Source organism: Schistocerca americana, chromosome 4, assembly GCF_021461395.2.
Source record: "Schistocerca americana isolate TAMUIC-IGC-003095 chromosome 4, iqSchAmer2.1, whole genome shotgun sequence".
In the NCBI taxonomy this organism is placed as follows: domain Eukaryota; kingdom Metazoa; phylum Arthropoda; class Insecta; order Orthoptera; family Acrididae; genus Schistocerca; species Schistocerca americana.
In genome coordinates, this window is record NC_060122.1 from 273,299,016 (window position 1) to 273,319,229 (window position 20,214).

Consider the following 20,214-nt stretch of genomic DNA (forward strand, 5'->3'; position numbering starts at 1 on the left):
GAAAATGTGACTCATCGACGAAAGAAGTAGCTTACAAAACGCTTGTTCGTCCGATTCTTGAGTATTGCTCATCAGTATGGGACCCTTACCAGGTTGGATTAATAGAAGAGATAGACATGATCCAGCGAAAAGCAGCGCGATTCGTCATGGGGACATTTAGTCAGCGCGAGAGCGTTACGGAGATGCTGAACAAGCTCCAGTGGCGGACACTTCAAGAAAGGCGTTACGCAATACGGAGAGGTTTATTATCGAAATTACGAGAGAGCACATTCCGGGAAGAGATGGGCAACATATTACTACCGCCCAGATATATCTCGCGTAATGATCACAACGAAAAGATCCGAGAAATTAGAGCAAATACGGAGACTTACAAGCAGTCGTTCTTCCCACGCACAATTCGTGAATGGAACAGGGAAGGGGGGATCAGATAGTGGTACAATAAGTACCCTCCGCCACACACCGTAAGGTGGCTCGCGGAGTATAGATGTAGATGTAGATGTAGATTCCATCGAGAACCTAGTCATTTATTATCAGACTATTAGTTTGCACCATCCTTCTGTAATACTGCAGCTCAAGGGCCCCCAGCTCTTCTTTTTCCATACACACATGAGTCATTACCAAACAATACTGTGCTCCAGACGTCCATTCTCAGAAATTTCTTCCTCAAATTGAGGTTTATGTCTGATATAAGTTGACATCTTTTGACGAGGAATGCTCTCTAGATCATTGCTAGTCGACCTATTATGTCCCCCTTGCTTCGTCTGTCACCCATTATTTTGCTTCCAGAGTTGCAGAACTCTTTCAGTTCCTTTACTAAGTAGTCCTAATTAAGTATTTCAATACTGTTTTTGTATGCGTCTCAGTCCTTTCATCTTTCTTCGGTTTACTTGCCGTCAATATTCTGTGTGTGTCATACTGTTCATTCCACTCCACATGTCTTGTAATTGTTCCTCACTAATGTTAAGTCCCATAGTGCTTAAAGCCATTTGTTCCTCACTTTCAGTGCCATCGCCCTGAATTTTAATCTCACTTCTAAACTCTAATTTTAATTCCTTCAGTGTGTCGTCGAGAGAGGACAATTGAGGAAAAAGATTGCATCACTGCCTTACATATTTTACAATCCAAGCAATGTCTTGGTTTCTTTCCAGTTACTCTCCTTTCTATTGTGTTAATATTGCATATTATTCTTCTCTACAGATTATAACGATCATTCTGAAAACTATTGTTCTGAAAACTTCGAACATCCTCTACCATTTCACTTTTCTAAGAAGAAAACAACGATAAAGGTGTACTGATTTTTTATGAAATCGTCGTCGCATTATCAAGTACAACGTAGGAGCAATCTCTCTTGTGCCTTTACAATTCCCAGAGCTACATTGATAGTCATCTAGCAGATTCTTTATTTTCTTTTCCACTCCTAAATGTATAATTCTTGGCTGCAACTGGTATATATGAGCTGCCGAGCTAATTCTGCGAGAATTCTCGCAATTATCTTTTCTTACTTTCGGGATGTAACGAATTGGACTCTTCCCAAAGTCCGACACCATGTTAATGTACAGTCTCCATGATTGTACACACTAACCCGAACAGTCTCTTACATATAATTTTAGCGAATGACTACAGAAGCACTGTCAAACTCTAATACCAAATCTCCTATTTCCCCCAAATCGATGTCGATTTGCTCCTTTATCGCATCATCAGACAGTTTCTCTCTCTCGTAGAGGTACTCGATGTACTTTTCTCGCCCCCGCTCCCTCCCCGCGTCTAAACTTGAATTCCTTTTCCACTCTCAGTGTTGTCTGCTTGTCATTTGTCTGAAAAGTATTTTCAGTATTCTATGCCAAATCCGTATCTCCGATATAACTACTTCCTTTTCAAAATACATTTTTCCTGTGGCCATTTCGCTTTAGCTTCCCTGCTTCTGCAGTCTCAGACTACTTCAAATGACCACTTTTTTCACTCAGTTCTTCAGTATAACACTTACACGGTGGTTCTTCATGACCATTCCCTTACACTTCAGCCTGCTCTTCGTCCTACCCCTGTCATCTGATGATGCACTGTTGCCGTACACTTGGAGCAACTCAGATTGAATTGTTGCATCATCATTTCCCTCCAAGCGCGGAAAACCAACTACCGCACGATGTTCTACTTTATCAATGGGTTGCACCATTTAGTTTGGTGTCCTCCAGTACTGTGGTGCGGGAATTATAATGTCTACCAGGACTGCGGGCATGTACCCGCCAATACACAAAATACTAACTACATAAGTGTATTTTGAAGGTGTGACAACTAAAACTTTACTACTACCTCTCGTTCTGGGTGTTGAAAAAGAAGAAATGAAGGCAAGTGTCACGTACGACGACGACTTCTTGGACACCGCTTTTCTCCTAAAAAATGTTCAAGTTTTTCCAGCGACTTGCAAACACGGGGTTATTCACAATAAACACAAGAGACCGCAGTAGATACCGCACAGTTTGCACGCCAGAGTGGATAACTGAGTAGCGCGAGCTGTAAAAACGATCTTGAAACTTTTTCTTGTTTTAAACTGTTAGAATATGGCCATTTTTTTTAAAAAAAACTCAGTATTTAGTGTGAGAGTCGCGTAATTCTAACACCTTTTTTATTTCATGTTACCATCAAAACACCTGTAAAACAGATTTCTTTCTCGAAATTTGTTCTCCGAGAAGAAATGGTCCGGCTGACTGCAGACCTATATGAAGTGAGTGACAGTGCCGTAGTAAAGCTGCGACCTTGTCTTTGTGAAATGAAATGACAAAGCTACGCCAAACACATCCATTAAGGTGCCAGCCGTCAACAACAGCAGGAATACAGTCAAACATAACTAGACTCGTCCCACATGACGTACCGAAACTACTCTAATGCTTACACCACCTCGCTAAAGGAATATATGACTAAATGTGTGTGAAATCTTATGGGACTTAACTGCTAAGGTCATCAAATATACGACTAAAGAAGTTGGAACTATAGTCTACTAGTCACATCCAAGATATCAAAGAGTTTCACAACGAGAATTTAACTAGCCACAACAATCGAACTTAATCATTTAACATCAGCAGAAATTACCACAAAGGAGAAGAAAATTTCACAGCACAAAACACCCGAGTAATCCATGCAAATTATAAAAATTGATGTACATATGAACGTATAAATCTGTCTCTCTCTCTCTCTGTGTGTGTGTGTGTGTGTGTGTGTGTGTGTGTGTGTGTGTGTGTGTGTGTGTGTGTGTTTCTAAACCATTGAACCTATTTCAATCAAACGCATGCCATTTACCGTCTGGAAAGAATAAATAATTGTGGGTGTAATAACCACTCACCCAGTGGAGATGCAAAAGCAGGGTAACCCACGACGCGAGAATATTCATGCTTTAGTCACCCAGTATTTGAAAATGAGAACAGTTAGGGTATGACAACAAACTTTACACATTTCCAACCCTTTACGAAAGCTTTTCTCGCTGATGACCCCACGAAACGATGAAAGGAAAAAAGTCGTTTACTACATTTTTGCTGTTTGTGTAGTAAATCTGCCACATGAATTATGACGATTTATTACTTCTTTCCCACTAACTCTATTCACAACACATCTTGCAGACAGTAGGCACATACAACTATGCCACTGGGTGTATCTTCAAATTTATATCATTGTGCAGCTCATAACTCAAGAAATACGACGTCGTAAACGTTAAACTGCGTGAAAATTAAATTCACTAGATATAAAGGTGAAAATTGTACAACTACATATGAAAAATGTGTGAAATATATTTGACATGTGCATATGCGAGCAAAGCCGCCGGTGAAAAGCTCACCCTAGACTCCTGAAACCATTTCAATAAAATTTGGTATATATGTTAGTTACAATCGGGAAAGAAATACTGTAGAGCTAAGAACCACCGGGGATGCTGAAGAACGGGATAGAATCCGTCGGCTTTGGTCAAAACGTCAAGTTACCACAGACTGCAAAGATTTAAAAGCATAGACGAATGTTGAGAAACAAAATATTGTAGTACAGAGAAAACAGATCGCGGACAAATATCACGTACATCCATATTTCGAACATAATTTTACGTATATCACTTCTTTCGCAGTAGAAAAGCCTAGTATCCTACTCTTCAGTTGATCTATATAGGTCAGTTGTAGGGTAAGATAACACCGCTAGCAAATGCAAAAAAAGTGACACACGTAACACTGGCATATATACAAATTTTACGAATGTCGGCTTTTTCGCCTTCGCTTGTACTATTATCAACTGAAGAATAGGATACTAATACTAGCGAATGTGAAAAAAGCAACACACGCAAAATTTGTATCCCGTACTTAAGCTGACCTACATGGTCAGTTGAAAAACAGGATACAATCTTCGTAGTTCAGGTGAGGTACGTAATTCCAGTGTTACGTACGTCGCTTGTTTTGCTTTCGCTAGTATTAGTATTCCACTCTTCAGTTGACTTACATATTACAAAACACTATTCAGCTGCAGAGCAAACAGCAGTTGCATCCACTCACTTTCAGACAGAGGTATAATTAAAAACATGTACGAATGTTTTTTAATTACCACAAGCGACAAAAAGGTGCACAATATCTGTCTCTTAATAACACATTCATTTACTTCTGTTTACGATTATGACGCTTCACCACAGAAGATAACCGATTTATTATCTATGGCTCGAAAATAAATTAATATCAACTACTAAAATATGACGCCATTGATCAAAGTCGACGAATTGAATCCCATTCTTCAGTTGACTCGAACCACAAGCTTCCTATTGTGGTGTGATATTGTGGAGAGAGACGGAGGACGAAGAGATGGACAAACAGCTAGGGAGAATGAGGAGGTAGGCGCAGACACGGAGAAGGCGAGATGGACAGTGATAAGGCAGGTGGAAATGGACAGAGGGGAGAGGAGGTGAGGGACAGAGAAAGGAAAGAGGTGGAGATGGAAAGAGAGAGGGGAGAAGAGGAGATGGACGCAGAAAGAAAAGGGGAGGAGATGGATGGAGATAGGGGGAGGAGGTGATTCGTAAAGAGAGGAAGAGGAGGAGATGGAATTAGTGGGTAGGAGAAGATGACTGAGAGAGGAGGGAGTAGGAGATGTACAGAGAGAGGGGGAAGAGGGGGAGGGGCGAGATGGACTGAGTGGAATAAATACATAGACAGGCAACGCCAGATACTCAGCTAGTATCTTATAAATAATTCAATGCAATAAACAGCTAACTACATCTTTTCTTTAAACAACACCATTTGGAGAGGACTGCTAAGTATTACTGAGAGTTTTTCATTATATGAGCGGTGGGGAGTAGATATACATTTCTTAACAGCAACTCACTCATTTCCACATACAGTACACTTGACACCAAATTAGCCAGGGACCAATCATGAATGTGCAGGAGTCTATAAATAGTAAGGGAGAGTGTTGTGTCTGTAGGACCGTGAATCTAAAAACACGTGATATTTCTTGGTCGTTATTTGAGTTTAGTGACCGATTGTTTAATCACATGAAGATATGCGCACTAGAAAGCGTCATGCGCAGTTTTGTAGTTGTGAGACACGAGGTTGTGTTTCGTGCAGCGTTTGTAAATATCACGCGTTCTGCATGTTCACGTGTCGTATAATATATTTGGGCCATTTGGAGGATATTGTGAATTCTTCAGTTATAGAGTTTGATGGGGAGTGAAATTCCGTATATAATTAAAAGTAGTTCAATAACGGGTGGACAATTAAACCATTTTTCGTCAGCCGTGCATCATCTTGTACCTTGGAACATGAAGTGTTCCTCCTCCCCCCTCTACAGACTGAGCTGTTTCAATAATAACTTTTCTCAGTAAGTGACGATATGAAGATACTATGAATACCAAGAAATTTTGCGTAACTCGAATACCACGGCGAGAAAGTGAACGCTCCAATGACGATGAATAAAAGTTAAGTCTCTTTTTAGACAAAGTGCTGTAAAATTCTGAATAATTACAAATCAGCATGCATTTATGAAATAATTCATCGACAGAATTGTGGAAGTCAGACCGTTGTGGTGACTGACGACGCCATTGCTCTGTCATAGATGACCACCTATCAGTTTGACATAATTCTTACGTGAAGGTTTCTGTATTCGCACTTCCATATACCGTCTCCGGTTCGTTCCTACTTGCAATAATTTTGCCTAAGAGATATGGACTCCTGAATTTGATAATGTTAACACCGTGTCGTCATCAACCGCAAGTGGTCGTATCACACAGTAATCTGTGTTTTCGGTGCAAATAGATAATCCTCTTCCGATTCGCAATCATGTCTTCCTTAAATTATTGGGCTACAATTCCTTTTTGTGAACCAAAAGCAATAAAAAAAAGTCCTGGACGTAAAATGCAGGTTGTAATTCATGGATTGTAATAGCGAATTTTTTTGAAATACAGTAGACTTTGTTGTTAATCGATTATAGTCTCTCTTTAACATCTATGGTTCCGTCACCACAAAAATCAACTTTCATTTATGGGCATCGTGCCGATTCAGTCAAGTAATCACACACTAGCACCTCCTTTTATAAGTAAAGCGAAGCATACCTCTGTCTTCATATTCCTCAAAGTCACTTAAAAATGTATTTATTGCGCACAATCATCCGGTTCAAAAATGGTTCAAATGGCTCTGAGGACTATGGGACTTAACATCTGTGGTCATCAGTCCCCTAGAACTTAGAATTACTTAAACCTAACTAACCTAAGGACATCACACACATCCATGCCCAAGGCAGGATTCGAACCTGCAACCGTAGCGGTCACGCGGTTCCAGACTGAAGCGCCTAGAACCGCACGGTCACACCGGCCGGCCAATCATCCGGCAATTATGTCGTGAATCACGAATACCAGAACGCGCTTCTACGTAAGAAGTTATTAATGCTCTTCAGGGTTCCTCTGTACTATTTAGCTGTGACTGTTTGCCAGGATTTGCGGAATTGGGAGTCTATTAGAAGTATTTTTATTAAAATCTCATCAAAGTAGCATCGATAAAACTTCATCACCGATCACGTAGCTATGTATGTTATTACTTGATAAAACATATTAAATTCTGTCATACAGCCACTGACTCATTATTCCTCTAACACATCACCGACCCATCTCCAATGCCACGTATCGTATGACATACGTTTCACAATAGCAGCTTTTGGAAAAGTCAGAGATATTATTTATACCTCGCGCTCGTAATAACTCTCGCCTAAGAATGTTCGTATTTCCTGTAAGATGTCAGTATGAGAATATTTCCTTGAAACGAATACCTGTCCATCCGCCTTGTAAAAATGTAACTCGCGAAGTCTTTTGAAGCTAAATAATTTTTTTTATTTTCATTATATCAGCTCAGTGTTTATTGCACAAAGTCCGCCACGAAAAGTCATGCAATAAATAAAGGTAAGCTCAGTAGAATCCTCTAGTGTTAACGAAGAGAAAGAAAGAGACGAGAAGGTTCTACAAATGACAATTCCCGACTAAAAATGACTTTCAAATCTCTCTTCCGAAATCTAAACTTAATCAAGCTAATCTTAATCTGCGACAGGAAGATTAATGACTGTGCGGTACAAGGAGGTAACTACTGTTAACATATAGCATGACAAAACGCAATGAAGGTAACACGCATGAGCTGTCGTGGAGGAACTGAACGCTTCTTGGAACGTTCCGATCGTTGTTGACGGAGACTTGGTGACTATGTCGAAAAATAGTGTCATTTTTGTGTCATTTTGAAGTGTAGTGCTGCATGCTAAAAGAGTTATTGGGCGCTGTAAGTCATCCTGAAGGTGCTCTATCTAGATCAGCTCGGAACTCTGGGTACGCTAGACAACTTCAGAAATATTACTGTCCACAAACCACTGCCTCACAGGTGTTGCCTTGTGACATGGTGCAGTGTAATGCTCATAGAACCCATCATCTCTGAACTGATTCTCTATTGTACTCAGTGCACAATGATGTAAAATGATTTCATATTCTTCCGCATTTAGCTTTTTCTTAAGAGCAATTATGGGACCACACCTTAACCACGATAAAATTCCCCATACCGAAACACCACTTCCCCCATACATCTATGTTGCCACAACACATGCTGTCAGATACCGGTGTTGGACAAAAATATAGAAACACCACGATAAATGCAAGCTTGAACATGAATGGAGATGCTAGCAAGCCTACAGGTTGCGCTGTTGTATCTGACCACGAACGGTTCCTGTGGCAGTGACGAATTGTTAGTGCTCGTATAGTGGGTGCTTCCGTAACTCAGATAGACGAAATGTTTGGCGTTTTAAGAGGCACCGTATCGATGGCCTACAGCTTATGCACGGAAAGCAGGAAAACGTCATCCGCTAAGTCACAACGTGGATGAAAGTGAGTTATGAGTAATCGTGCCAGATCGTCATTCAAGACGACTGTGATGAAAAATAAGAGGACGAAAGCTGCAAAAGTTGCTTAAGAGTTGATTATCGCACTCGTGAACTCTGTCAGCGTCTAAACAACATGTAGATAGCTCCGTAAGTAGGAAATCACAGGGCGAGTTGGAATTCTAAAACTATTCATCAGTGAAGCAAACGTCAGTAACAGAAAATGTTCTTCCGAAACCTTGAGACTGGGCTATAGAGCAGTGGAAGCAAGACGTTTGGTCGGATAAGTATTGTTTCACGTTGTTTCCAACTTCTGGCCGAGTCTACGTCCCAAAAGTGAAACATGGCGGGCTTCGGTGATAACTTCGGGAGCCATATCGTGATATCCATAGTTACTCTGCAAAATCACATTGCTGCCAAAAATTACGTGATGCTGTTGGTTGATCAGGTCCATTCCGTGGTACAATATTTGTTCCCAAATTGTGATGCTGTGTTCCAAAGCAACAGGGTCCTGTTCACACAGCTCATATCGTCCAGGACTGTTTTTGTGAGCACGAGGATGAACTGCCGTATATGCGCTATCGCCGCCACCAGATGTCATTATTATTCAGCCTTTGTAGCCTAGTTTGGAGAGAAGGGTAAGTGATCGCTATCCACCTCCATCATCGTTACCCGAGCTTGCCCCTATTTCGCAGGAATAATGGCGTAAGATTCCCTTGAAAACCATGTAGGACCCGTGTTTATCCATTCCGAGACCACTGAAAGATGTTCTGATGGCCAGCGCTTTTCCAACACCGTATTAGGCATGATAAGATGTTGTGCTTTTGGCGTCTCCATATTTTTGTCCACCCCTGTAACATTCTCCAGACATTCGCCAAACCCAAGCGCTTTCATCGGAGTGCTACAGGCTATAGCCTGATTCATCACTCCATATCACTCGTTTCCAGTTATCCACAGTCCAGTGACGTTACATCTCAAGTGTCACCTGGTACTGACAACAGAAAAGTGTAAGTTAAGAGCAGCTGCTCGACCATTGTATCCCTCTCATTTCGACTCCCTACGCACAGTCATCGTGGTAGCTGGACTGTTAGTAATACAGGGTGTTCAAAAAGTCGCTCCGCAGTGCCGCACGATTGTTAGCCGCGCGTGCCGTATGCCGCAGTGAATATACCGAAATGAAACTCAGTGAATATTTAATATTCATTTTTACTTACAAATTTTCGCATTAAATATTGAAAGTCTCCCCCCTGTTGTTGAATACACAATTCAATTCGTCTAGTCATGTTTCCAAACACAAGCTGTAACATTTCTTCTGTAACAGAAGCAGTGAAAGTGGTTCAATGGTTCAAATGGCTCTGAGCACTATGGGACTCAACTGCTGAGGTCATTAGTCCCCTAGAACTTAGAACTAGTTAAACCTAACTAACCTAAGGACATCACAAACATCCATGCCCGAGGCAGGATTCGAACCTGCGACCGTAGCGGTCCTGCGGTTCCAGACTGCAGCGCCTTTAACCGCACGGCCACTTCGGCCGGCAGTGAAAGTGGATATTTCAGTTTTCAATTCATAGATAGATTTTGGACGGTTTTTATAGATAGTTACTTTCGCTGCACCCCAGAAGAAAAAGTCAGGTGGTGTTAGGTCAGGCGATCGTGGAGGCAAAAGTCCCTGTGAAATTAAGCGATCACCAAAAACATCAGCAAGCAGTGACATTGAAACGCGAGCTGTATGCGCGGTTGCACCATCTTGTTGAAAATAATCGCTCAGTATTTCACTTAACACAAGTTCTCTTATGAATGGGTACAGAATTTCACTGCAGTATCGTTGTGCGTTTATTGTTTCGCTGAAAAATATTGGACCCACAATCCGACGTCTAGAAATTGCAATCCAAACTCCTATTTTCACAGAATGAATTGGTTCCTCATAATACATAATGGATTTGCAGTACCCCACATACGAGAATTTTGCGAGTTCATGTCCCCGGATAAATGAAACCACGCCTCACCAGTGAAAAACGTTTCATTAAGAATATCCCTTCCATTTTGCTGAACGAAATTTTTGAACCATTGACAATAATTCAGTCTCTTGCCATGACCAGTATTTTTCAGTTCTTGCACGACTGTCACATTGTATGGGAAAAGTTCTAATTTTTTTTCCTTACAGCTGTGTGGGCCATTCCGACACTAACATCGATTTCCTGGGCGAGTTTTCGTACTGACTTTTTCGAACTCATGGACATTTTGTCGGAAATATCGAGTAGTTTATCCTCAGACAAAACGCTACGACGACCACTTCTCGGTGCATCTGTCACTGAATCCGTACTTCGAAATTTGTTAATCAAATCTAGCACAGTATCACGATGTGGGAGTGTTGTCTCCGGGAAATCTGAATTAAATCTTTGACGAACTAAAACTGTGTATTTACCGCCAGCTTCGAACACTTACTTGTTCGACTAAAAATACACGTTCTTCAACGGTTAGCATTTTACCACTGACAAAAACGAAACAAACGAACAAAAGTTCTAAACTTAAACGTTCACGTCAACACGTAACGACACACACCAACGATACTACTAAAGCTCGCTGAGATAAACGAAACAGTGGAATGTTGGGAGAGTCCACTTGAACGGAAGTAAGACTTTTTGAACACCTTGTAATTTGGAGCTCACGAATTATTCCATTCGCTGATTTCTTGCAGTTTTGTACATCCTCCCTCCGCAATGCTCGACCATCTCTGTCCGTCAGTACATGATAACTGCCAGGTTTTGGTTTAACTGTTGTTGTTAGCCTTCCCACTCACATGAAAAGAGTCGAATCCAGCAGCTTTAGAAAGGCAGAAATCTCCCTGATGGATTTGTTACTCAAATGACATCCAATAGTTGCCCACCTTCGAAATAATTGAGCTCTGCTTACCGAACTACTATGCTGTTGCTGTTTTTCTACAGACAACACAATACTTCCTTTTATACCGGCAGGTTCCCCTCTCGTCACACAAAGAGGTCAATCCGGCACTACGTAGGGGTGAATGGATATTTTCTATCAGATAGTGTGCTCATTTCCGACCATTGGTTTGCTACAGGATCAAATGTCTAGGTTTCACTTTCTTTTTTACACTAAGGATTTGGGACATTTTGCGTATTCAGCGTCGGAAGCAAGTTTTAAAAGAACTTCATGCCACCAGACACCCCGTAGAGCCATTGCCGCAAATATATATTATACGACAATTCAGAAAATAATTATTTGCATTTGGGGTTCTCGTGTTTACCGGCTACAGACGGCTTTCATAATGTAGGTGCAAAATAAAGTAAGCATAATTTTACGAAGTATGCTCTTCCATGTGGCCTCACTGTCTAACGACTGCCTTGTGGCGAAGGAATTTTTCGTTAGCATATTGTTAAACGGACAGAAAACGTGTTCCTACTCGTTATCAGGCAGCCCACAGTCGATGAAGAGAGACGAGGCTCATGAAGTTCCCGCACCCATGTCGGGGGCCGTCCAGGGACAATGTCAATATGGTGCTATAACATCCACCCCTGGTAGTATGAAATATTGTGATTCACGATCATTGTGTCCCTGGAAAAGCAGATCTTACAAAAGAATAACTGAGAAGCGACAGTGTCTGTGAAGGCACCCTTAAATGGGATTAGTATCAATTTTAAAATAGTGATAGGATGCTTCATCTATATTTTTTCTTTATATTCCTCTGCAAGACTCGCACAACATTTGAGTAAGCGTCGTCTTAACATTAAATAACATTTTCCATCTTTTACAATTCGAGATCTTCTCATAATTAATTGAATGAATCTTGATGAATTTCAAATAGTTAGGCTTAAACGTGCAGTTAGCTACAACGAAGATTATAGAGCATTTGCGTCCTCTTCTCTGTAACGGCAGAGTTTAAACAGTAAAAAATGGATACACAACAGTGTTCTTATATGGAAGAGAAAACATAGGAAGTTAGGTAGAGATGTACATACCAACCTATCTATGGCTTTACGTTATCTCATATCGATGTTACTCATTGAATTACTATTTAATATTTTATTAAAAGCGTACTATATAATTTCGACCTGAGATGGAAGGCAGAAAACAAACAGAATATTACAGTACTTGTCACTGAAGTAGAGGGTCAGATCTTCTTGGAGGATGACCTTTCCTGTTCCTGAATATGGCCGACAATAGCAGGAGGTGGCCCAGCGGTTCTAGGCGCTACAGTCTGGATCTGCGCGACCGCTACGGTCGCAGGTTCGAATCCTGCCACGGGCATGGATGTGTGTGATGTCCTTAGGTTATTTAGGTTTGAATAATTCTAAGTTCTAGGGGACTGATGACCTCAGAAGTTAAGTCCCATAGTGCTCAGAGCCATTTGAACCATTTTTGAATAGCAGGAGAGATGGCGGCGCTCATTTTCTGAACACCACACCCAACGTCAGTGTGTCGAGTCATATTTCAGACCAACACGCTGTGTTTTATTTAGTGACAGTATCAGGCTTTATTAAAAGCGGTCCTTCTATGAGATTGGGAAGTGGGAGTGGCAATCGATTTTGTGCCAATTGGCAATTATGTTTCATCCTACCCTTCTACAACGTCAGCAAGCACGCAAAAGTTACTTTCTGCAGGCTTTGTACAAGTGCAGATCTCACAGGAAGTACACGCAAGCCAAAACGCTTACTCCAGGCTGTGAATGCCGGCAATAGTGTCATCACACATTTCCTATTGGAGTATGCTAGTCAGCTAGGAGTTCAAAATCCTTGAGTCTTGTGTACTATTACTTGCTCGAAATTTCATTTCGATATTCTTTAAAATATTTCGGTTGTCAGTACTACGTGGAACACCTAGTAGTGGTAAAATACAGGGAGAGAGAGATCATTAACAAATTGTAAAGAAACCAGATTGCAGTTATAAGACTCGAAGGACTTGAAAGGGAAGAAGTACCTGGTAGCTGAGAAGGGACTAAGAGAGGCAAGTCGCCTGTCACCGATGTTATTCAATATGCACATTGAACAAGGAGTAAAGTAAAACATGGAAGAATATGAAGAAGGCTATAAAGTACAGGGAAAAGAAATAAAAACTTCGAGATATGCCGATTACATTGTAATTATTTCAGAGACAGCAACGCCTTGGAAGATCAATTGAATGGAATTGGCAGTATCTTGGACAAAGGTTATTAGAATGTGAACATCAAACAAACTAAAACAAGAATAATGGAGTATAGTCTGATTAAATCCAATGATGCTGAAGAAGTTAGATTAGAAAATGAGATACCGAAGTATTAGATGAGATTTGGTATTTGTGCAGCAAAATAAGTTGGTGGTCGCAACAGAGATAGTATAAAATGCAGACACACTATCGCACAAAAAACATTTCTGACAAAGATGAATTTGTTAATATCTATTAACAAGGATTAGCAACTCTTTTCTAAGGTATTTGTTGAGAGTGTAGCCTTGTACAGGAGTGAAATACAAGTGATATACAAGAGTGCCGAAGATCTGGTGGGTAGATAGCGTACCTAATGAGGAGGTTCTTAAACGAACTGGGGAAAAAAGAAATTTATGACATAATTTGACTAACAGAAAGGATCCGTTGATAGGGCATATCCTGAGACACAGTGGAATCATCAGATTGGTAATGGAGGGAAGTGTGAGGGTAAACGCAGCTAGCTCTTTATTCGCACGAAGTAATGGCCGCTATCGATAGGGGATCTCAAGTTGATTCTGTATTTCTAGATTTCCGGAAAGCTTTTGACACCGTTCCTCACAAGCGACTTCTAATCAAGCTGCGGGGCCTATGGGGTATCGTCTCAGTTGTGCGACTGGATTCGTGATTTCCTGTCAGGAAGGTCGCAGTTCGTAGTAATAGACGGCAAATCATCGAGTAAAACTGAAGTGATGTCAGGCGTTCGCCAGGGAAGCGTCCTGGGACCTCTGTTGTTCCTGATCTATATAAATGACCTGGGTGACAATCTGAGCAGTTCTCTTAGGTTGTTCGCAGATGATGCTGTATTTTACCGTATAGTAAGGTCATCCGAAGACCAGTATCAGTTACAAAGCGATTTAGAAAAGATTGCTGTATGGTGTGGCAGGTGGCAGTTGACGTTAAATAACGAAAAGTGTGAGGTGATCCACATGAGTTCCAAAAGAAATCCGTTGGAATTCGATTACTCGATAAATAGTACAATTCTCAAGACTGTCAATTCAGCTAACTACCTGGGTGTTAAAATTACGAACAACTTCAGTTGGAAAGACCATATAGATAATATTGTGGGGAAGGCGAGCCAAAGGTTGCGTTTCATTGGAAGGACACTTAGAAGATGCAACAAGTCCACTAAAGAGACAGTTTACACTACACTCGTTCGTCCTGTGTTAGAATATTGCTGCGCAATGTGGGATCCTTACCAGGTGGGATTGACGGAGGACATTGAAAGGGTGCAAAAAAGGGCAGCTCGTTTTGTATTATCACGTAATAGGGGAGAGAGTGTGGCAGATATGATAGGCGAGTTGGGATGGAAGTCATTAAAGCAAAGACGTTTTTCGTCGCGGCGAGATCTATTTACGAAATTTCAGTCACCAACTTTCTCTTCCGAATGCGAAAATATTTTGTTGAGCCCAACCTACATAGGTAGGAATGATCATCAAAATAAAATAAGAGAAAGGTTTAGGTGTTCGTTTTTCCCGCGCGCTGTTCGGGAGTGGAAGGCAGAAAGATAGTATGATTGTGGTTCGATGAACCCTCTGCCAATCACTTAAATGTGAATTGCAGAGTAATCATGTAGATGTAGATGTAAAAACTGGAGAGAGTGACCAGGGAATGAATATTGCAAACAGGTTTAAATGGATGTATGTTGCAGTAGTTTTTTGGAGGTTAAGCAGCTTGTACAGGATAGAGCAGTATGGGGAGCTGCATCGAACAAGTCTTCGGACTGAAGACCACAGTAGGAACCTAGTATGATGTGATATTATACTCATCACCAGTGTTTAAATGATCCTCCTGATAATGTGGATTGTGTCATTTAGCCCGGCTTGTGGACAAACAGTCTTCGCTTTTGTCACTGTGCTCCATTCAACAAGCCATTGGAACATTATATTGAAGACTGCCCACACGGACTGTCGCAGGTACGCTAAAAGCTCTCGTACTAGGATGCTTGTATGAAACAAGTCTCCATGTTATCACACCCAAGCTTGCATTATTTTTTCCCTTGCTATCGATAACATTTTTACTTCACAGGAAACTTTCTGGAAAAGAAAGACTATATTAATTTTCTAGGCACCTATTGTGTAAGGCTTTTTGAATGCAGTGAAAGAAGGCAATATCTAAAACTCTCATTTCCATCACCATCTAATTTATTCATTTAGCTACAATATAGCAGGTCAGCAACTGGAAGCAGTTAATTCAAAATGGCTCTGAGCACTATGGGACTTAACATCTATGGTCATCAGTCCCCTAGAACTTAGAACTACTTAAACCTAACTAACCTAAGGACATCACACAACACCCAGCCATCACGAGGCAGAGAAAATCCCTGACCCCGCCGGGAACCCGGGCGTGGGAAGCGAGAACGCTACCGCACGACCACGAGATGCGGGCAAGAAGCAGTTAATTCCATAAATTATCTGGGAGTACGCATTAGGAGTGATTTAAAATGGAATGATCATATAAAGTTGATCGTCGGTAAAGCAGGTGTCAGACTGAGATTCATTGGAAGAATCCTAAGGAAATGCAATCCAAAAACAAAGGAAGTAGGTTACAGTACAATTGTTCGCCCACTGCTGGAATACTGCTCAGCAGTGTGGGATCCGTACCAGGTAGTGTTGATAGAAGAAATAGAGAAGATCCAACGGAGAGCAGCGTGCATCGTTACAGGATCATTTAGTAATCGCGAAAGCGTTACGGAGATGATAGATAAAATCCAGTGGAAGACTCTGCAGGAGAAACGCTCAGTAGCTCAGTATGGGCTTTTGTTGAAGTTTCGAGAACATACCTTCACCGAGGAGTCAAGCAGTATATTGCTCCCTCCTACGTATATCCCACGAAGAGACCATGAGGATAAAATCAGAGTGATTAGAGCCCACACAGAGGCATACCGACAATCCTTCTTTCGACGAACAATACGAGAGTGGAATAGAAGGGAGAACCGATAGAGGTACTCAGGGTACCCTCCGCCACACACCGTCAGGTGGCTTGCCGAGTATGGATGTAGATGTAGATGTCTAATAAACGGCAGCAAGAGTGGGGGCCTCTTAGTTAGGTTCAAAATGGTTCAAATGGCTCTGAGCACTATGGGACTCAACATCTTAGGTCATAAGTCCCCTAGAACTTAGAACTACTTAAACCTAACTAACCTAAGGACATCACACACACCCATGCCCGAGGCAGGATTCGAACCTGCAACGGTAGCAGTCCCGCGGTTCCGGACTGCAGCGCCAGAACCGCTAGACCACCGCGGCCGGCTCCTTAGTTAGGTAATCCTTAGAGTACTTAATGAATAGCTACTGAGGAAGTGTCTCCCCCCGTGCGGGAATCACGGTAATATAGTGCAAGCACAACGCAGGGTAGACACCAGTGCAAATGGAAATTTGGGCCGCTCCTATAAGCATGCTCGGATAGCTGCAGTTGTTAATGCGACCGCTCTCGTAATCGCAATTTGTTAGTTCATTCTTAACTTATGCAACAAATTAGTATGAAGTGGAGGAAGCAGCGGCTGGCGTACTACCTTACAAGAGATGAAGCAGCGGCAGCTATGACTAAGCGAAAGGAGTAACAGACGGAAAGCAAGATATATCGCTATCTCTCTCTCTCTCTCTCTCTCTCTTTCGCATCCCCTCCACCAGCGCCTCGTGTCTCCCTGGCAGCGCGCCTCTGTTGAAATGAGAGAAACTGCAGCGTCAGTCGGTGACTAGACTCCGAGTAGTTCTTGTGTGTCACTCATCTTCTCGTTAGTTTCTGCAGGCAGTCTGTAAACATTGCTCCTCCGTCGCTCAAATGCTGGTTTCCTTGGCTTAATGAGAGAGAGAGAGAGAGAGAAGTGTTGTCAAAAATATATTTTCTGTTTCTTCTTGTTCTTCTTCCACTGTACTTGAAGTATTAGACCTATCCTTGCTGCGGTACCCACCTCTTCTTTTGCTCTCTCAGGATTCTTCGGCGTACCGGATTATAGCTACTGGCTTTCAAAGGTAGTATGCCGCAGCTACTTCTGTCGATTTATTCGCTCAATTTGTTCTGTTCTGTACAGTTTGTTTCCTACGCTAAATATGTTTAATTCCTTCATTATGTCGCTGTCTCTTAATCTGTCTACTCTGGTATAACTATCGAACAGCCCTGAGAAGTCTCATTTCAGCTGCCTGGATGCCGCTTTCTTGTTGCTTGTAAATGACGAGTCACCTCCGCAGAGTATTGTGAGGACGGCTGTTACTTCATAAAATTTCATTCGTGTAATTTTTTGTAACTTATTACTTAAGAACATGTTTATTTTCCCTCGCATGTTTCCCAATTTTGCTACTTTCTTGTCCACAAGTTTGTCATACTTTTATGCGATATCCAGCCCCAGATAACTAAAACGACTGACCTGTTATGGTACTGTATTGCTCACTGCTATTTTGGTTCTTATGGAATCCCTTCCCATAAAAGCTATTGCTTTAGCTTTCTTTGTGGATATAGTCATATTGTAGTCTTCGGATATTTCACTTACAAGCTAATTTCCTGTTTACAGGTCATTCTACTGCTGTCTTTAAATTGTGACATTACCATATGTTCGGGATTAATCTGGACAGTTCTGACTTTTTAGTGCTGTCGGTGGTTGGAACTGATTTTTCAGCCCAAGCAGTACACATACTCTAGTTCTGAAGAAAGTCATTTCTAGTGAAACATTCAGCTGAATAAAAAAAGTTTCATTTTACAGCAAACTGTTAAGACGTTTAAGTTATTTTAAACATATGCCCTGGGTGAAAATAAAAAAATATAGTAGTATGTCGTGGATAGGATCCAAAAAGATATACCAAGCCAATACAAAACATAATTGACTGTAGTCTTTTCCTCTATTCTAATAGCTACACGAAATTTGGCTTTCCATTCACGGAGTCAATCGTCTCAAGTGTGGACGAAAAGCCGTTGCCTGACCACTCTGTTAGTGCTGCAAGATGCTGCCATCTCACCATTGATATCTAACGTGATTGTTGTGTTTTCGTGTATGCTTATTAAGAGATAGCGGAAGAGCGTCAACAGACGCAGTATTCCTGACGCAACAGACCACTAAAAATATCCGAAATTTAAGCGAGAGACCCGCTTACCGACTGTTGATTTGGAAAAAGCCTTTCGTAAAGATATTTTTGTGCTAATATAGTACTGCTTTATCGACTATCTTAAAACCAGCATTTTAATTAACCACTCTTACACATTCTGAAGCACATATTCGTCCTCAAGGTTCCAGATTTCCGCCTGAAAACCGGTTGCTATAGACACTTTACATGCTACGTATTTATACGACACCGACAAGAGCTCGAATGTCTCATAGAACCTATAGTCATTCTTCCGTGAGCTAGAGTAGCGATATCTTTGGTTGGAAACCGCGTAGCATATTTTAAGGAAATCGCTAAGACTCTTGACATTAGCTAGACAATCGTATTGGTGGCGCAGAAAGTCAGCTAACAAGGCCCGCACGGCTTATAGACGAAGGGACACTCTTCATTACCGCTTGCTGCTGGGAACACGTTTTGCTTTCCTGCTTGCTATGGCATGGGCGTGTCGAACTACTTAATATAGGTGCTTTGTCTCGTAATACTGAAATAAAGCAACTTCGGTCGGGATTGTGTTAAATCCCATCGAGCGCATGTGGGATGTTTTCGAGAGAACACCCTGCGCAGTTGCTTATTCAGTGTCATATTATTTGCGACTCGCCGGTCAACATTATTGTAACACAGTACTTCTTTTTCTGATTTACTTACACAAGTTACTTTCCAATTGTATTTCAAGTGAGAAAATCTAGTTCTTCGATCTAGTTCTCGAATCAGTATTCATTTTCAGTTCAGTCATCCGCCTCTGCAAATTGCTTATCTGATTGTTTTTTATTTATTAAATGGTGTTACGAGCTTTAATACGGATAGTGGATTATTTTTTAGCATTTTTAGAATATTTGATTAGTAAAGTCACGTGGTTCACTGAAGGACACTTGCATGTAGGACACGACACTTCGTGTTTACGTCCTCAGCAATATACAGTGTGTTCGGGAATTCCATTTAGAATCGTCTAGGACTTATAAACGGGAGTGAGTACATAATATTTTGAATAGGGAACCAAGACAGGAAACGTACCGTTTCCGTGCTACAGCCATTTGAAAACGTGCCTGCTAAGTAGATATGCAACAGGTTAGTCATGGTGGGGAGGGGGGGGGGGAAGAGGGTGGGGGGTGAATTCTGATCGGTTGACGTGATTTGACGTCTGTCCTACCTCTCTGGCCTGGTTCGAGCCTCATTCATGTGTCCATGAGTGTCAGTGTAACATAGTAGAGTAAATATTTGCAGAGTACACCGACATGATCCTTCTGAATAACGAAGCTCACAGTAATGGAAGATCTCCTTGCCACTTTCATCAATATCGTTCTCCACAACGTCAGACTCCACGCATACCCATTTCGCCTCAATTACGCAACGCCTTCGAGAAAGGGTACCTCCAACGTCAGCAGGCGTGACTGTGATGCTCCAAGGAGACGCCACACACCTGAATGGGAAGATACTGTACTGCATCACGTTGAAGAGAACCCGACAACGAGTACATGAGCAATTTTTTTGGCTATTAATAAGTGGAACTTTAAAACAAGTGACGTACTGAATGATGCCTTATCAGTTACTTCTAAAAAAAGTC